This window comes from Stegodyphus dumicola, chromosome X1, assembly GCF_044657685.1.
Source record: "Stegodyphus dumicola isolate Sdum_Otavi_A_Nest chromosome X1, ASM4465768v1".
Classification (NCBI taxonomy): domain Eukaryota; kingdom Metazoa; phylum Arthropoda; class Arachnida; order Araneae; family Eresidae; genus Stegodyphus; species Stegodyphus dumicola.
This window is the reverse complement of record NC_140780.1, coordinates 153,249,606-153,262,272: the sequence shown is the minus strand read 5'-3', so window position 1 is coordinate 153,262,272 and position 12,667 is coordinate 153,249,606. Positions and strand designations below refer to the sequence as shown.

Sequence of the window (12,667 nt, the reverse complement as noted above, 5' to 3'; positions counted from 1 at the left end):
GAGTTTCAGTAAACTATATCATAAGCACAAGATCAAAACAAAGAAACTGTAAACATTATTTTGAAATGATTTTAAAGGTTCAATGCTTTCGAAAAAATGCTTTTTACAAGTTATGATTGCTACATAATCAACAAAAGGTAACGTTCATGACTTTTTAGAAGTTATAATTTTCACACTCATCTCATAGAACAAGCAGAACAAGTATCTTCTCCATATGAGATTAGAATTGTCTGGAATCATGGGTGGTTACTTTAGAGAGGATTCACTGTATTTTTAGTTTTCAGACATATTAGCTGTTCCTTTGTAGGATGAGGGATTACGTTGTCATTTGTGAAACGAAATCCTTCTCTTAGAGTACTATGAAATAATCAACGCAAAGCTGAAGAACTGCGTTGCAACAACTTCTCCAACCATAGCTCCAGTTTCTCCTATCTATGGCACAGTACGTCCATTGATCACGATGTATTCCCACACTAGAATTTCAGCCCACCACATACCTGTCCTTTTCCTGTATACATTTACAGTATTCACAGTATTAGGTTCTTAGAAGTTCGAATGACATCTAGAATCGGATAAAAGACTGAAGGAGTTTCAGCTGTAAACTCTTCATCGGGTTCATTGCTGATATGTCCAGTTTGGAGGACAACACGAGCAAAGCTTTCATTTTATTTTAATTGACCAATTATTTTCGCTTGTTGCTATTTAAATTGTCGTTTGACTTAATATGCACCGCGAGGTCCTTCTGTTGAATATGCAAAGAAATGAGCTATTTAAAGCAACATGGCACAGGTAAAAAGGCTTAGTTATTTAAAGCAACATGGTAAATGATTATTCCTGCAGGTGATGACGAGCCGACTCAATACCCGGATTGGTGTTAAAAAAAAGCTGCGGAATTCGTTTACTAATTAGAGCAAGTTGTGTCTTGAGTTTGTGAATCTTGCATACGAATAGCTATATTGAGACACATTGCAGCTACTGTGTTTTGATCCTTGCTATGGCCACGTCACATACAATTAGAAATTAAATGGGTTGCGTTAATTTTGAAGCTTCATTTGATAGAGGTTTCATCGTTGAATTTAAATTAAAACTCTACAGTGGATCTCAGCAGATAAATTAAACGTTATAATGGCTTCACTGAAAATATATATTACTTTAAGCTCTAGTTAGAGAATCATAGACTACAGGTCTATAGGCATACAACCGCCCATGTTACAAACATCTCACAGTATATGTTTATAACTGCGATGAAGCTGATTAGTCGTGATGCATCTACCACGTTTCGTTATTACATCCGAACAGCTTGCTGAATATTTAAATTAAGGAGACCTTCTAACATGTATGTGGGATACATTTCAGTGGTTAACAACACTATCCGAAACTTGAATACTACACTTCAGGCTGGCAATGTCAAATTGAAACTGCCTGATAACGTCAATCCTTTCCGGCCTTTGCTAGTCGTCATACCGATAAAGAAGCCAGTATTTTATGCAAAAGCCCGAAGAATTTTTTCTCGAAGTAATTTTTTCTCGAAGTTTAAACACGCTTCAGTCGAAAGAGTGATTTTGCGGAGTAGTTACCTTATCGTAGCGCTGACGATAAAGATGGCAAGGGTTGCCAGTTACTAATATTTACGTTTTATAACCTGTTAAAAAATCGTATTATTTCAATAGACTTTTAAAATTATTTATCGATAAACGTAAGAGTCAATTTATCGATAAAACTATTTTTTATATTTTTAACCTTTCCATAGAATTTGTAAAGGAGTACAAGATATCCTAAATGGTTTCATTTAAAAACCTACTCATTTTCGTAAATTTTCCTTTAATGCAATCAGGAAGAAATTCACGTCTTTTCCTCAAAATTATTTCATTTTGCAATATCAGTAGTATTTAAGGAAGACAAAAATGCTAAATTTTTTATTCCGAAATAAAGATAAAAAAAATGAAAGCGTTCCCCCCCCCCCGCTGTTTTTTTTTTTTTTTTTTTCCAACTTTCTCTCTTTAGAAAGATTGCAGAAGTATGATGACAAGTCTAGGATGAAGTTAAGAGTATATTTCTTAATGTCAACTTTTCTAATACTGGAAAGAAGTTTTTTGACGAACTTGAAGTTCTTTATTAGATCTAAAAGAATGATCTAACAAATGAAGTAAACTATTTTATTATTATCTATAGCATCTCTGTTTTAAAATTTTAGATACAGCGTCAAGCTCTTACTGAAGTTCACAAGGGAATATTTTAAGAATCTTTAAGCCTGAACTTTTATGCAGTGATTCTAATATCAGTTATTGATAAGAAAATTGAATAACTGAACAATATTGTTCCAAAAATATGTGTAAGAAGAAAGGATATCTTATGATTGCTATTGAATTTAGTCATTACGATATGCCAGTTTCAGAATTTTGTACATGCTATTAAATTAACTAATAAAACAACAAACAATAGTACACAATGAAGCTTGATCAGTAAAAACTAAGAATCATTTCGTTGGTATCAAAGTTATTCCACTCTCAGTTCTTTTGCACCTTTCTTCAGAATAAGGTATAAACTTTTAAATTTTCTGCCGATTAATCTGAGTTTAAGCTCGGGCTGAAAAGAAATTTTTAGATGAAACGTTTACATAACAAAACAAAGAAGACTGTATAGGCTTTCTTCATGTAATCTTCCATAGTTTGCTCTTAAATAAATAAATAAAAAAGTGCAGTTTGAGCTTTGACACCTTTTGTCATACCTAAAAATGTTCATGAAAAACTAAAATAACGGGGTAACGGTAAAATAATAAATGCATATTTTAAATTATTAAAATATGCAGGAAAATCGAATTAAAAAGCTTTTTAAAATACATACATTAATAGAAATACATGTTTACTGTTATTATTAAGGTGCTTCTAAATCACTATTAAAATGCAAACAAAGGTCAAGAAAAGTCATAACATACTTCGTACAAAGCTATGATAAATTCTTCAGAATTTCGACATGAGAGACAGCTTCATCAGTGTGCACTTTATTGTGCGCGAGGCTGAAGTATACGGATTTAAGCAAGGGGATGAAAGAAACGAGATTCGCAAGAGAGTATGGAACATTTCATAGGGATCTTGAAAGAGTACTTATTATGACGTTAGTTGAGTCACTGGCACTGAAAAAAGCAATTTCACCACTTACTTCTACTCACATGTAGGTCAGGACAGTCCAACTCGTTATTGCATAAAACCTCACGTTTCCTTGTGTTCTGCTTTGAAAGATTTTTATTTAAAAAAAAAAAAAAGAGATTCGAGACTTCTACCTAATTATGTCTTTCAAAGTTATGAAACACTGATGTTTCTTCAAGAAAATCTTTTCAAATATTTTCCGATTTAGAACTTGTAAAACGAAAAGAATAATTATTGAACGATTCAATGGCACAGGTCACATAAAATGACAGATAAACATCGTAATCGGTCATTCAACTTTGCTCTGATTTCTCACAAATCGAATAATTCTTATTTCTGTCTGAAGCCCTGATAGTCTCCGAAAAGAATCCGAGATAAAGTATTCTTAGGTAGGTTGCAGGTATTTTCGAATCAGTGTTTGATAACAACAGCTCTTCATATTTACTTCCGTAATATTGTGTCATACAGAATAGCCGGCAAAAGTGTATCTTTGATGGAACTGTTTTGATATTATTAGTTCCTACTTATTATTTGGAAGTATTTTCCCTGAAGTTATTACATGCGGATTCTTTAATTAGATTGTAAAACATGCATAAAGTATTCATCGATAAATATTAGAGGTAAAGGAGTAAATTTAGAATTTAAAAAAGAAAAATGAATATCAGCATATTAAGCGCAAAAACTAGTAATGAATCCATGTTGCTGTGTTGTTTCAGAGTCAAGAGCGAGCCCTTTGCATAAGACCTTAAGGGGTCCCTTTGGTTCTTCTTCAAATTCTCATTTTCAAATAAATATTTCTCCTTGTTTTCCGGTATCAGACGTCTAACCTCCCTGAGAGACCCATCAACCTTATATTAGCCGTATTTGCACCCATCTCTTTCTCGTTCTTACAGTGTGAAGAGTTGAAAGGTTCACTTGCAAATATATATAATTTCTAAAAATTCAGTAGTTCTGAATTTATTGAAATATTAATCCAACACACACATTTTAGTGCTAAATGGATGTAATCTCATTTTGCATATTTATGGCAAACTAAAAATGCAGAAATAAAATAGTCATGAATAATTAATCATGTACAGGCATGTTCAGTAAAGTCAAGCATGTAATTTTCGAAGAAAGATAACTTGAGTATAGTATATGAGATAACGGTAAAGTAAAATGACCATACGCTACAAATTGGCATAACTAAGAAAACGTAATAGATGCAGAAAAAAAATTATCAAAATTAAGAGCACCATTTAATTAGTAGGAAACAGAAATGAATGGTGCAAACAGAAATCTATACCAAACGTTAACTGTTGAAAATTCTCATTTTAATGAAAACGTGGCGTTATTTGCAACATTTAAACAATTGGGCAAAGTGTATTTATTTAAACATTTAAACATTTGCAAAGAGTATATCTAACGTTTCTTCAAATTCATCGTAAATCAGTATTAGGGTGCAACAATGGTCTTTCGAAGAACTTGTCAGTATCTGTTGACGAACCTCTTCACGCCAAATGTCTATTGAATGATTAAACTTTCCTTATTTCGTTATCTCAGTTTATTTCTAATTATTATTCCAATATTTATTATCTCTGAAACTCTTTTTGCTCTCTTTATTGCATGATATAATGTTATTATTCCTAAAATTATTTTCAACATTATTTCACATCTTTGCTTCTCATTTCCTTTATAATTTAAATCAGTATTTTCGATAAACTATTACAGAACGATTAACCTGCACGCATTCGTGCAAAATTTCTGAGTTTAATTGTTTATAACTTGCTACTGCTTCAAAACACATCAATCATATAGTACTTGGCGGTTTCTCTTAACTTCAAAAATTAGCACTACACAGAAAGTTTGTTCTCTGTAATTTTATCTTTATTTCAGATAACAACTGAATACTTTGCAATAAAATAGAACGAGATTATGAAAGCCTATTTATTAAAAAGGTAAATGCCTAATCTTTTTATCTTAATGAACGAATTTTTTAGGGATTTCAATTCCAGATTGAAGAACTTTTTTTAGTATGATGGTAGGCCAGATTATCGTTTGTAATTACTAAGCATACACACTCTTTCTCTTAAATTACACATAACTACTGTAGAATCATTAAGCTTTTTCCTGTGGGAGACAAAAAAATGAGCAATGCCCTCACCGGGACTCGAACTTGAACCTCTCGAATACGTGCCGAGTGTGCTACCGTTGCACCACGATGATATGCTGGAAGGAAAGAGAAAATACCTTATAGTAAAAAGCCTATTTTTTAACTTCTCAAAGCCATCAAGTAAAATATCGAACATTCCTAATAATATCATTAACATTTCTAATAATATCATTTTTTGTTTTTCTAATAATGTCATTTTTTGTTTTTCTAATAATATCATTTTTTTTTCTAATAATGTCATTTAATTTTTTTATTTGGAAAGTGCTCGGACACTTGTCGCGCTGGTATTTGCCGTGAACGCTCTTTCATTTCACATACGTAACTCGTCCTTCCAGTTAAGCTCTGCGTTCTGAAAAGATGATGCGTAGCTTAATGCGATACGTGCCAGAATTGCAAAAAATATTCATCTCTAAGGCACCACACGTGATAAAATTCGTTGACCTTTCGCCTCAATTTCTGATTACGAAACTTCTTTGTCAGTGACTGCGCTTTACTTCTGAAAACTGCATCCAGTACTGACATTGCATGTTGATTAATATCTTAACAATTAAACCAATTTTTCATGCTATAACTAGAGGAATTCTTCGCATATTGCCTATTTATATACGCGGGCAAATAAAATAGTCCTTTACTTGAAAATAATAATTTTATTTTAGAATGGTACAGAGTAATTATGACTTTCTCTTAATGTCCTAGAGAGGCTGTGAAATTTCATTTAAATCTTTCTCCATAGATCTACGTTAATAATACTTACAAATTCCTTATACGGAAACTTAAATGATAATTTTTGCCAAATTACTAGTAACAGAGAATCCTATGATAGCTTCTGTGCTCGAAGTTTTAAATACTCAACAGATAATGCTGTCTACTCGTATATTAACGTTTTCAGTTTTTTATTTATTTGCGTGGATCATATTAAAATTTACCCATTCAGATTCAGATACTTATGACATGTGCTCTTGTGGTGTAAAACGCATCACCTTCAGCTGCTTATTCGAACAATCCTAGTTTTTATTCCGGAGAAGCGTACTGCTTATTTTCAGCTATTTATTGCTGACATACGCCACTCTTTTTCACATCAGCCTCACGAATTAAAAATGGTGGACAACATTCGCCGCCAATTTGGATTGGCCAACTGGAGGTCGTTCCAACTCTTCCTTTCGCAACCGCTTTTAGATGGTGGAATTGCAAAGAATTAAAGCATTCTTTCTACGTACTTTGATGGTACAAAGGTCAGCATATCAAGATGCTTATTCGAAGGTCCCGTGTTCGACTTTGAACAAGATATAGTTTATTTTCAATGTTCCCAGTTTCAAACTCCGGGCTTTTATATAAGTACAATCCTCTATATTTCAAAGACTTAAGGCATTCTTTTCACGTATTCTGGTGGTACAACAGTCAACAGATCTCCCTTCTGCGTCGTCTAGACCCCTGAAATACTAATCATTTGCAGATCCCATCCTCCTCTTCCTTTCATGTGACTTTGACGTTCGTCAGATTATTCCTTCCCTGTGTTGCAATTTTAATGGCCAGCAGTGTAAACAAAAGTTTGAGCCAAATTGCAATACATTTCTAAAACGTCATAAAATATAACAGCAGTATTTTATTTTTATACCTCAGTTTTTGAGCATACGGTTTATCATATTTACTTTTTTATTAAGATGAAATTCTTGTATGGCATGCAAGTAAAATTGATAAGTCAGAGATATTTCTAACTTTTAAGATATCTAGTATTTTTCTCCTTTCTTTATCTTCCTTGTTTTCTTCTTCATTTGCTAATTTGTCTATGAAATCTTACACACGTTTACCTGTTTGCAAGAACTGTTACAGAAGTCTTAGTTTTTGAAAATCCAAAAATTAAGACAAACTTCAATAGCCTCACGAACTGAAACAACGTCTTCTTTAAAATTATATAGAAGCTCAAATTTTATAAACCAGTAAAATCCCAATTTTCCGAAAATCATGAGATATTGTTTTACTTCCTAGGCCTAGTAAAACAGAATTTGGTTTTAATGTCTTAATGCACATATCATAAATTCCATAAAGAAAAAATATCATAAAATGGTAGTATCCCGAATCATAAAGGAGAGTCATCATAAAGAAGAAATATGATAAAAGTATTAAGTACTAAAAACCCGAAAACTTAGACAAAGCTGTGATTACCCTCCATACTTCAAAAGCACATTCTTAAAGATGGATGCACTTTCTTAAGGATTTTATAGAAGACTTAATTCCATAACAGAGCATGGTCCTAATTATCCAGACATTAAGTATTTGGAGCTTCGGACCGATTGTTCACCTTTATGGACCAATTAAAACTTAGTTTGTTTTCAATTTATTGATATGCAGCAGAATAAATGTCATAAAAAAGGAAAATCATAAATCGTAAGCAATAATCATCATAAAAAGGAACTACAGTAAAACTCTTAAATTCTGAAATTCAGATAACGTAACTATGATAATTCCCTGAACTGCAAAAGCGTCTTCTTAAAGATTACACGGAAGATGAAATTTCATAAAACGGGAGGGTCCTAGTCATCCAGATGTCAGATATCCGAAAATGCGAGTCGAGTTTCTTCCTTCTAAGCCAAGTAATACTAAGCTTGTCTTTAATTTATTGATATACTTATAATTTAGTCTTTAAGTAATAAAAATGATAATACAGAACAATGCTTATTTCGTAAGTTAATGAATAGATAAGTTAATGAATAGATAGCTGAATAAGTATGATATGTAGACTAGCCTAGAATGTTTGGAAGTAGAAAATATAGTTTCATTGTTTTGTTTAATTTTGTCTTCAAAAGTTTTTATATCTTATTTTATGGAAATAAAAGTACTTTCTGTATGCAATTTCTACACATAATTATCCCTATACAGTTTTCAAAACCTGTATAATCTTTGTTCAAATAGAATACGATAAATATAAAGAGGAGAAAAGGGAAAAAAGAAAAGAAACTGTAGATACCTCAAATTTTTCTGTACTTTTCTAATATCCGTATGGGTTATGATTTTAGTTAGTCCGAATATTCGGCCCAGCATGTTATGTAGCACAGCATGTTTGCCATAAACAGGGTGGTAACAAAAGAACTTCACCTGTATATGAACCCATGGTGGCCTACCCGCTGAAAAAAATCGACATGAAGTTTCAAATTTTATTATTTGGAGGTCTCCACTCCAGATTGTGGGGGTTTAAAACAATACAACTCTCACGATTACAGTGCTAGTGAAACAATTTTGAAATTCTCGAATGGCAGCACTCACCTTTTTTCCTGCGCAAATTGATCAGCGCATTGAAAAACCAAAATTAGCGTTGGAACGATACACCTATAAGGTATTTCTCCCGACTTCTTGGCATGCTTTCGTGGTGTGGTCGTCTGCACGCTGGGCGCGTATTCCAGAGGTGCGTGGTTCGATTCCCGGCGAGGGCGTTGCTCATTTTTCATCTTTCCTGCTTCCAAAAAAATACTTGCTGTACGACAAAAATTGCCGATATAAAACATTTACAAAGAACAGCCTTGTAAAAGAGCAATGACAACACAAGAGCGCAGAACGAAAAAAACTTTTATTGGAATTACAAGTTTTTAATGTGTCCAGCTTCTCAAACGCATTGCATGCGAGAGATTATTGACAACAATGGGGAATATATCATCGGAGGAGGAATCTGTACAAATTCATGTTTTATAGCATTTCTCAGCTATAACAAATATCGTGCATTTGATGTGTAAGCCTTAGATTTCAGATAACGCCAGAACCAAAAACCTGTCGAAGTGAGGTCGGTGTATCGCTGTGGCTACGAAACTGCAAAGTTACGGGAGATAAATCTATTTCCAGAGCGCTGTTGCAGCACTTGCCAAACACATGTGACTACGTGTGGACGAGCACCATCTTGCATCCACAGGATATTATTAAAGACAATTCGCTGCTTCAATTCTGCAATTACGTAATTTTGCAACATTGTTGTACACCAAGCACTTCTGATGGAGCACGTTTTCATACCTGTGGAAGCTACCTCTTCCCAGAAGTACGGACCAAGAACGAATATCCTTGAAATTTCGCGCCACACTGTCTTTAGTTTCGTGTAAATGCGCTAGCACCACCATCGTGAGAATTTTCGTCAGCTCAGTTAACGCAACTCTTGGAAGGTTTTTTTCTCCAGTTAAGGAGAAATGCACCACATCCGTCCATAATATCCACAGCGTCCACCTGCTATCTTCATCATATCTGAAGAGGAAAAAATTCACAAAGTCGACGCCTATTGCTCGTCTCCAAGTTGCAACATCTGGAAGAGCTGGAACCGATAAGGAAAATTCACAAATTATACAGTGCGGTTTTCGGTACATCCACACTGCGGGCGACACTTCTTGCAATATGCAATGGACCTGCAGTAATCGCATTATGCACTTCCGCGACAAAAGGAACACATTAGTCGTCCGTATAGCGGTCTATCACATGGGCATCCATGTTCTACAAATTTTTCACCAAATCGCATACAGTTTTTTCGGATACAGTTTATGATTTAGTCAATAAACTCGAACTGTTTCGGCAGAATTTTTCCCGTTCGGATAAAACAGCTTTATCAAGTCATCTCCTTGTTTCCAACTGTCATATTGTTAACACATCACATTCGAACACCTGATTGAAGAAACTATTTTCCCACACTACTTATTAAAGGTTTTCCATAAGCAATGCTTTGCACATGGTGTTCTGTGATTGGTGCTTCTAATCCCTATGAATTATGCAAATTGCGTCAATGTGCCTCCTGTCTATATTGTCATTGGTTCTTTACAATGCTCTTCTTTGCAAATGTTTTACGCCGACAATTTTCGTCATACGCATATCGTTGCAGGGCCATTTATAGTTTTTCAATGCACTAATCAATTTGAGTAGGAAAAAATGTAGGTGTAGACAATAAAAAATTTTGAAATGTTTTCACTGTCACTGCAACCGTGAGAGTTCTGTTGTTTATAGAGAGGACAACTTCTAATAGTAGTACTTGAAATTTCCCTTCGATTGGTAGAGCAGATAGGCTGCCAGGAGTTCATACATCAGGGAAGTTTTTTTATGACCACCTTGTACTTGACTACCTAGTGTAATCTAAGTAGACGATGCTTGTTAAAAGTGCAGAACTTAAATTTAAACTAAGTAGAAACAAATGCTAAAGGGATAATTTGTTTCTTAAAGTAAGTATACTAGTTTTTCTTAACATGTAAGTGTCAGAAAAAATAAGAGCGCTTTCAAAATTCTGCCATTAAGTGAATTTGTCGCAGTTATTATTTGGGATTACTATAATTATAGAATTAAACTTCTACAAGCTACGAATTCAATAAAGGGAAAATAACTGTGACTTTGATTTAATCATGATTGGAAGAAAGAAAAGAAATTGAAGAAAAAGGGGAAGTGAATACTCAAGGGCAAAAGATCGCTAGTTTTATCAAGGACGTTAACTTCGTGGATGATTGCTTTCTTTCTCCTATTGTTAACAATAAAACTGAAGTTCGATGATGAAGTTCGACTGCTACTTCTTGCAGTGAAAGATGGGCATTAAGACTGCAATCATTATGAGGAAATCTAATGAAATTAATCATTTTGATAAAATCAAATGCGAAAATAGGTTTAAATGAGGAGCAATTAATGTTTTGTGTGATGAGTTATTTATTATTATCGATAATACCTAAAATTTAGATATATTTTCCTGTTATCATCTGACTTTAAATGTAATCAAGAACATTTTACATCAAGAGCACTGGTATGCCAAGGCCGATTTCATCAGATTTATTTTTAAGCCTGAAAGAACATGCCTGAAACCAAATTAATTTCTGAAAATGTTTCTACAACAGCCTGAAAAGAAAGAGGTCTTTACGATACATGTATGTGTTTGTATATATTTTTTTAAAAAGTCTCATTATCAAACGAATTAGATTTTCAGTTCATATACCTAAATTTTTATACATTAAAATTTATTTCAGCGATTGTATGCATAAAAATATACAATTTTTTACTTCCCTGCCGAAGCATAAAGTTGCGTTCACACTGTTCCGGTGGCGCGAAAAACGGAAACGCGGAAAAAAACTTTTTTCGCGTAGGCCAGTTCACACCAGGGGGAAACATTCGCTTTAAAAGTTGTCATATGAGCACACTAGATGGCACACTTCACCCTTCGGAAACTTGAAAATGTGAATTTCTGTACCGTATTTAGGCTTTTTTTAATTAAAATGGATTCAATTTCTGCTAGATTAAAACTTATTTTACTTCTTGTTTAACGTAGGAGAAGTAGAAAGCAGTGGTTTATATGTGAGAGATGATTGCTACAAAGAGAGGCAAATAATTTAATTGAACAAAGAGCTTGAACGACATCGAACGTTTTTTGATTACTTTCGCTTAACTGCTCATTCGCTGAATTTCTAGCCGTCGTTGACCCATTTATTCAAAAGCAGAACACTAATTTTTGTCAGAATATCGTAGAAATAATTTTTTTCGAAACGTGGAGTAGAGTATCCCAGAAAAAGATCGCTGTATGTATTTAATTTACTTTATTTCAGAATTTTATTGAATGACAATTAAGAATTCTTAATTGCATATTATGAGTTCAGAGAGGGAATTTTTCATGTTGGAGAACACCACGAAATTTTTTGCATGTTATATGAATTTCCCCTAATATAAATGGTTTAATTAATGTAAAATTAATAAAATATATTTTGTTTAAATATATGTAGGATTTGTAGTGTTCCTAAACTAAATATCACACATGCAAAAAGAAAGCAGTTACTTAAAAAAAAGAAAAGAAAAGAAAAAAAAGTTGATTAACAATAAAAACTTAAAAAAGTGTTTTAAAACATGTTTTCTGCCCTGTGTACATATTCTGTACCTTAAATGTAATTGATTTTACTTCAACTAGTCATTCATGTATTAATGAGAAGCCACTATCTAAAGTTTTGCTTCATGAAGTTACTTTTATCTAAAACTCTTTGAAGCAACTGCATTTTACATATTTTTTTCTGTTTTTAAAATTGAATTCCACAGTTAGTAAATTTACTAATGCTCACGCAAGTGTTCTTTAAACTAATGAACAACTATCATCAAGATTAAACGCGTGGCTAAGTTCTTATATAAGTTGTCTGAAAAGTAGTCTTGCATGATTAGGAAAGCGAACATGAAGCTATTAAAACACCTAGAAATATTCCATAAAATCATCTTCTGTCTAAGGTTAAATTTTGTCATAATTTAAATATCATGTAAATGTCCTTCAAAATTTATTAAGATACTCTACTAACTTATGGATTTTTAATTATTATCTCAAATTTAAATGGTATGTGTGAAGACTTACGCTCTTCACGCATACCATTTTCTATCGCGAGTTTTACTTAAAATC

At 33.1% G+C, this 12,667-nt stretch overlaps 1 protein-coding gene across 3 annotated transcripts in view; it reads right to left on the bottom strand.

The window, feature by feature from the left end:
• The window catches only part of LOC118190544 (SEC14-like protein 2), an 87,692-nt gene that overhangs the window by 51,242 nt on the left and 23,783 nt on the right, over nucleotides 1-12,667 (bottom strand). The window contains exon 1 of one of the 3 annotated variants that reach the window (XM_035361270.2): nucleotides 2,936-3,129. The exons of the other annotated variants lie outside the window; for them this stretch is intronic. The gene's annotated coding sequence lies outside the window, so the exon portion shown is untranslated. Of the gene's footprint in view, nucleotides 1-2,935; nucleotides 3,130-12,667 lie in introns of those variants that run through there. 3 annotated transcript variants of the gene reach the window in all.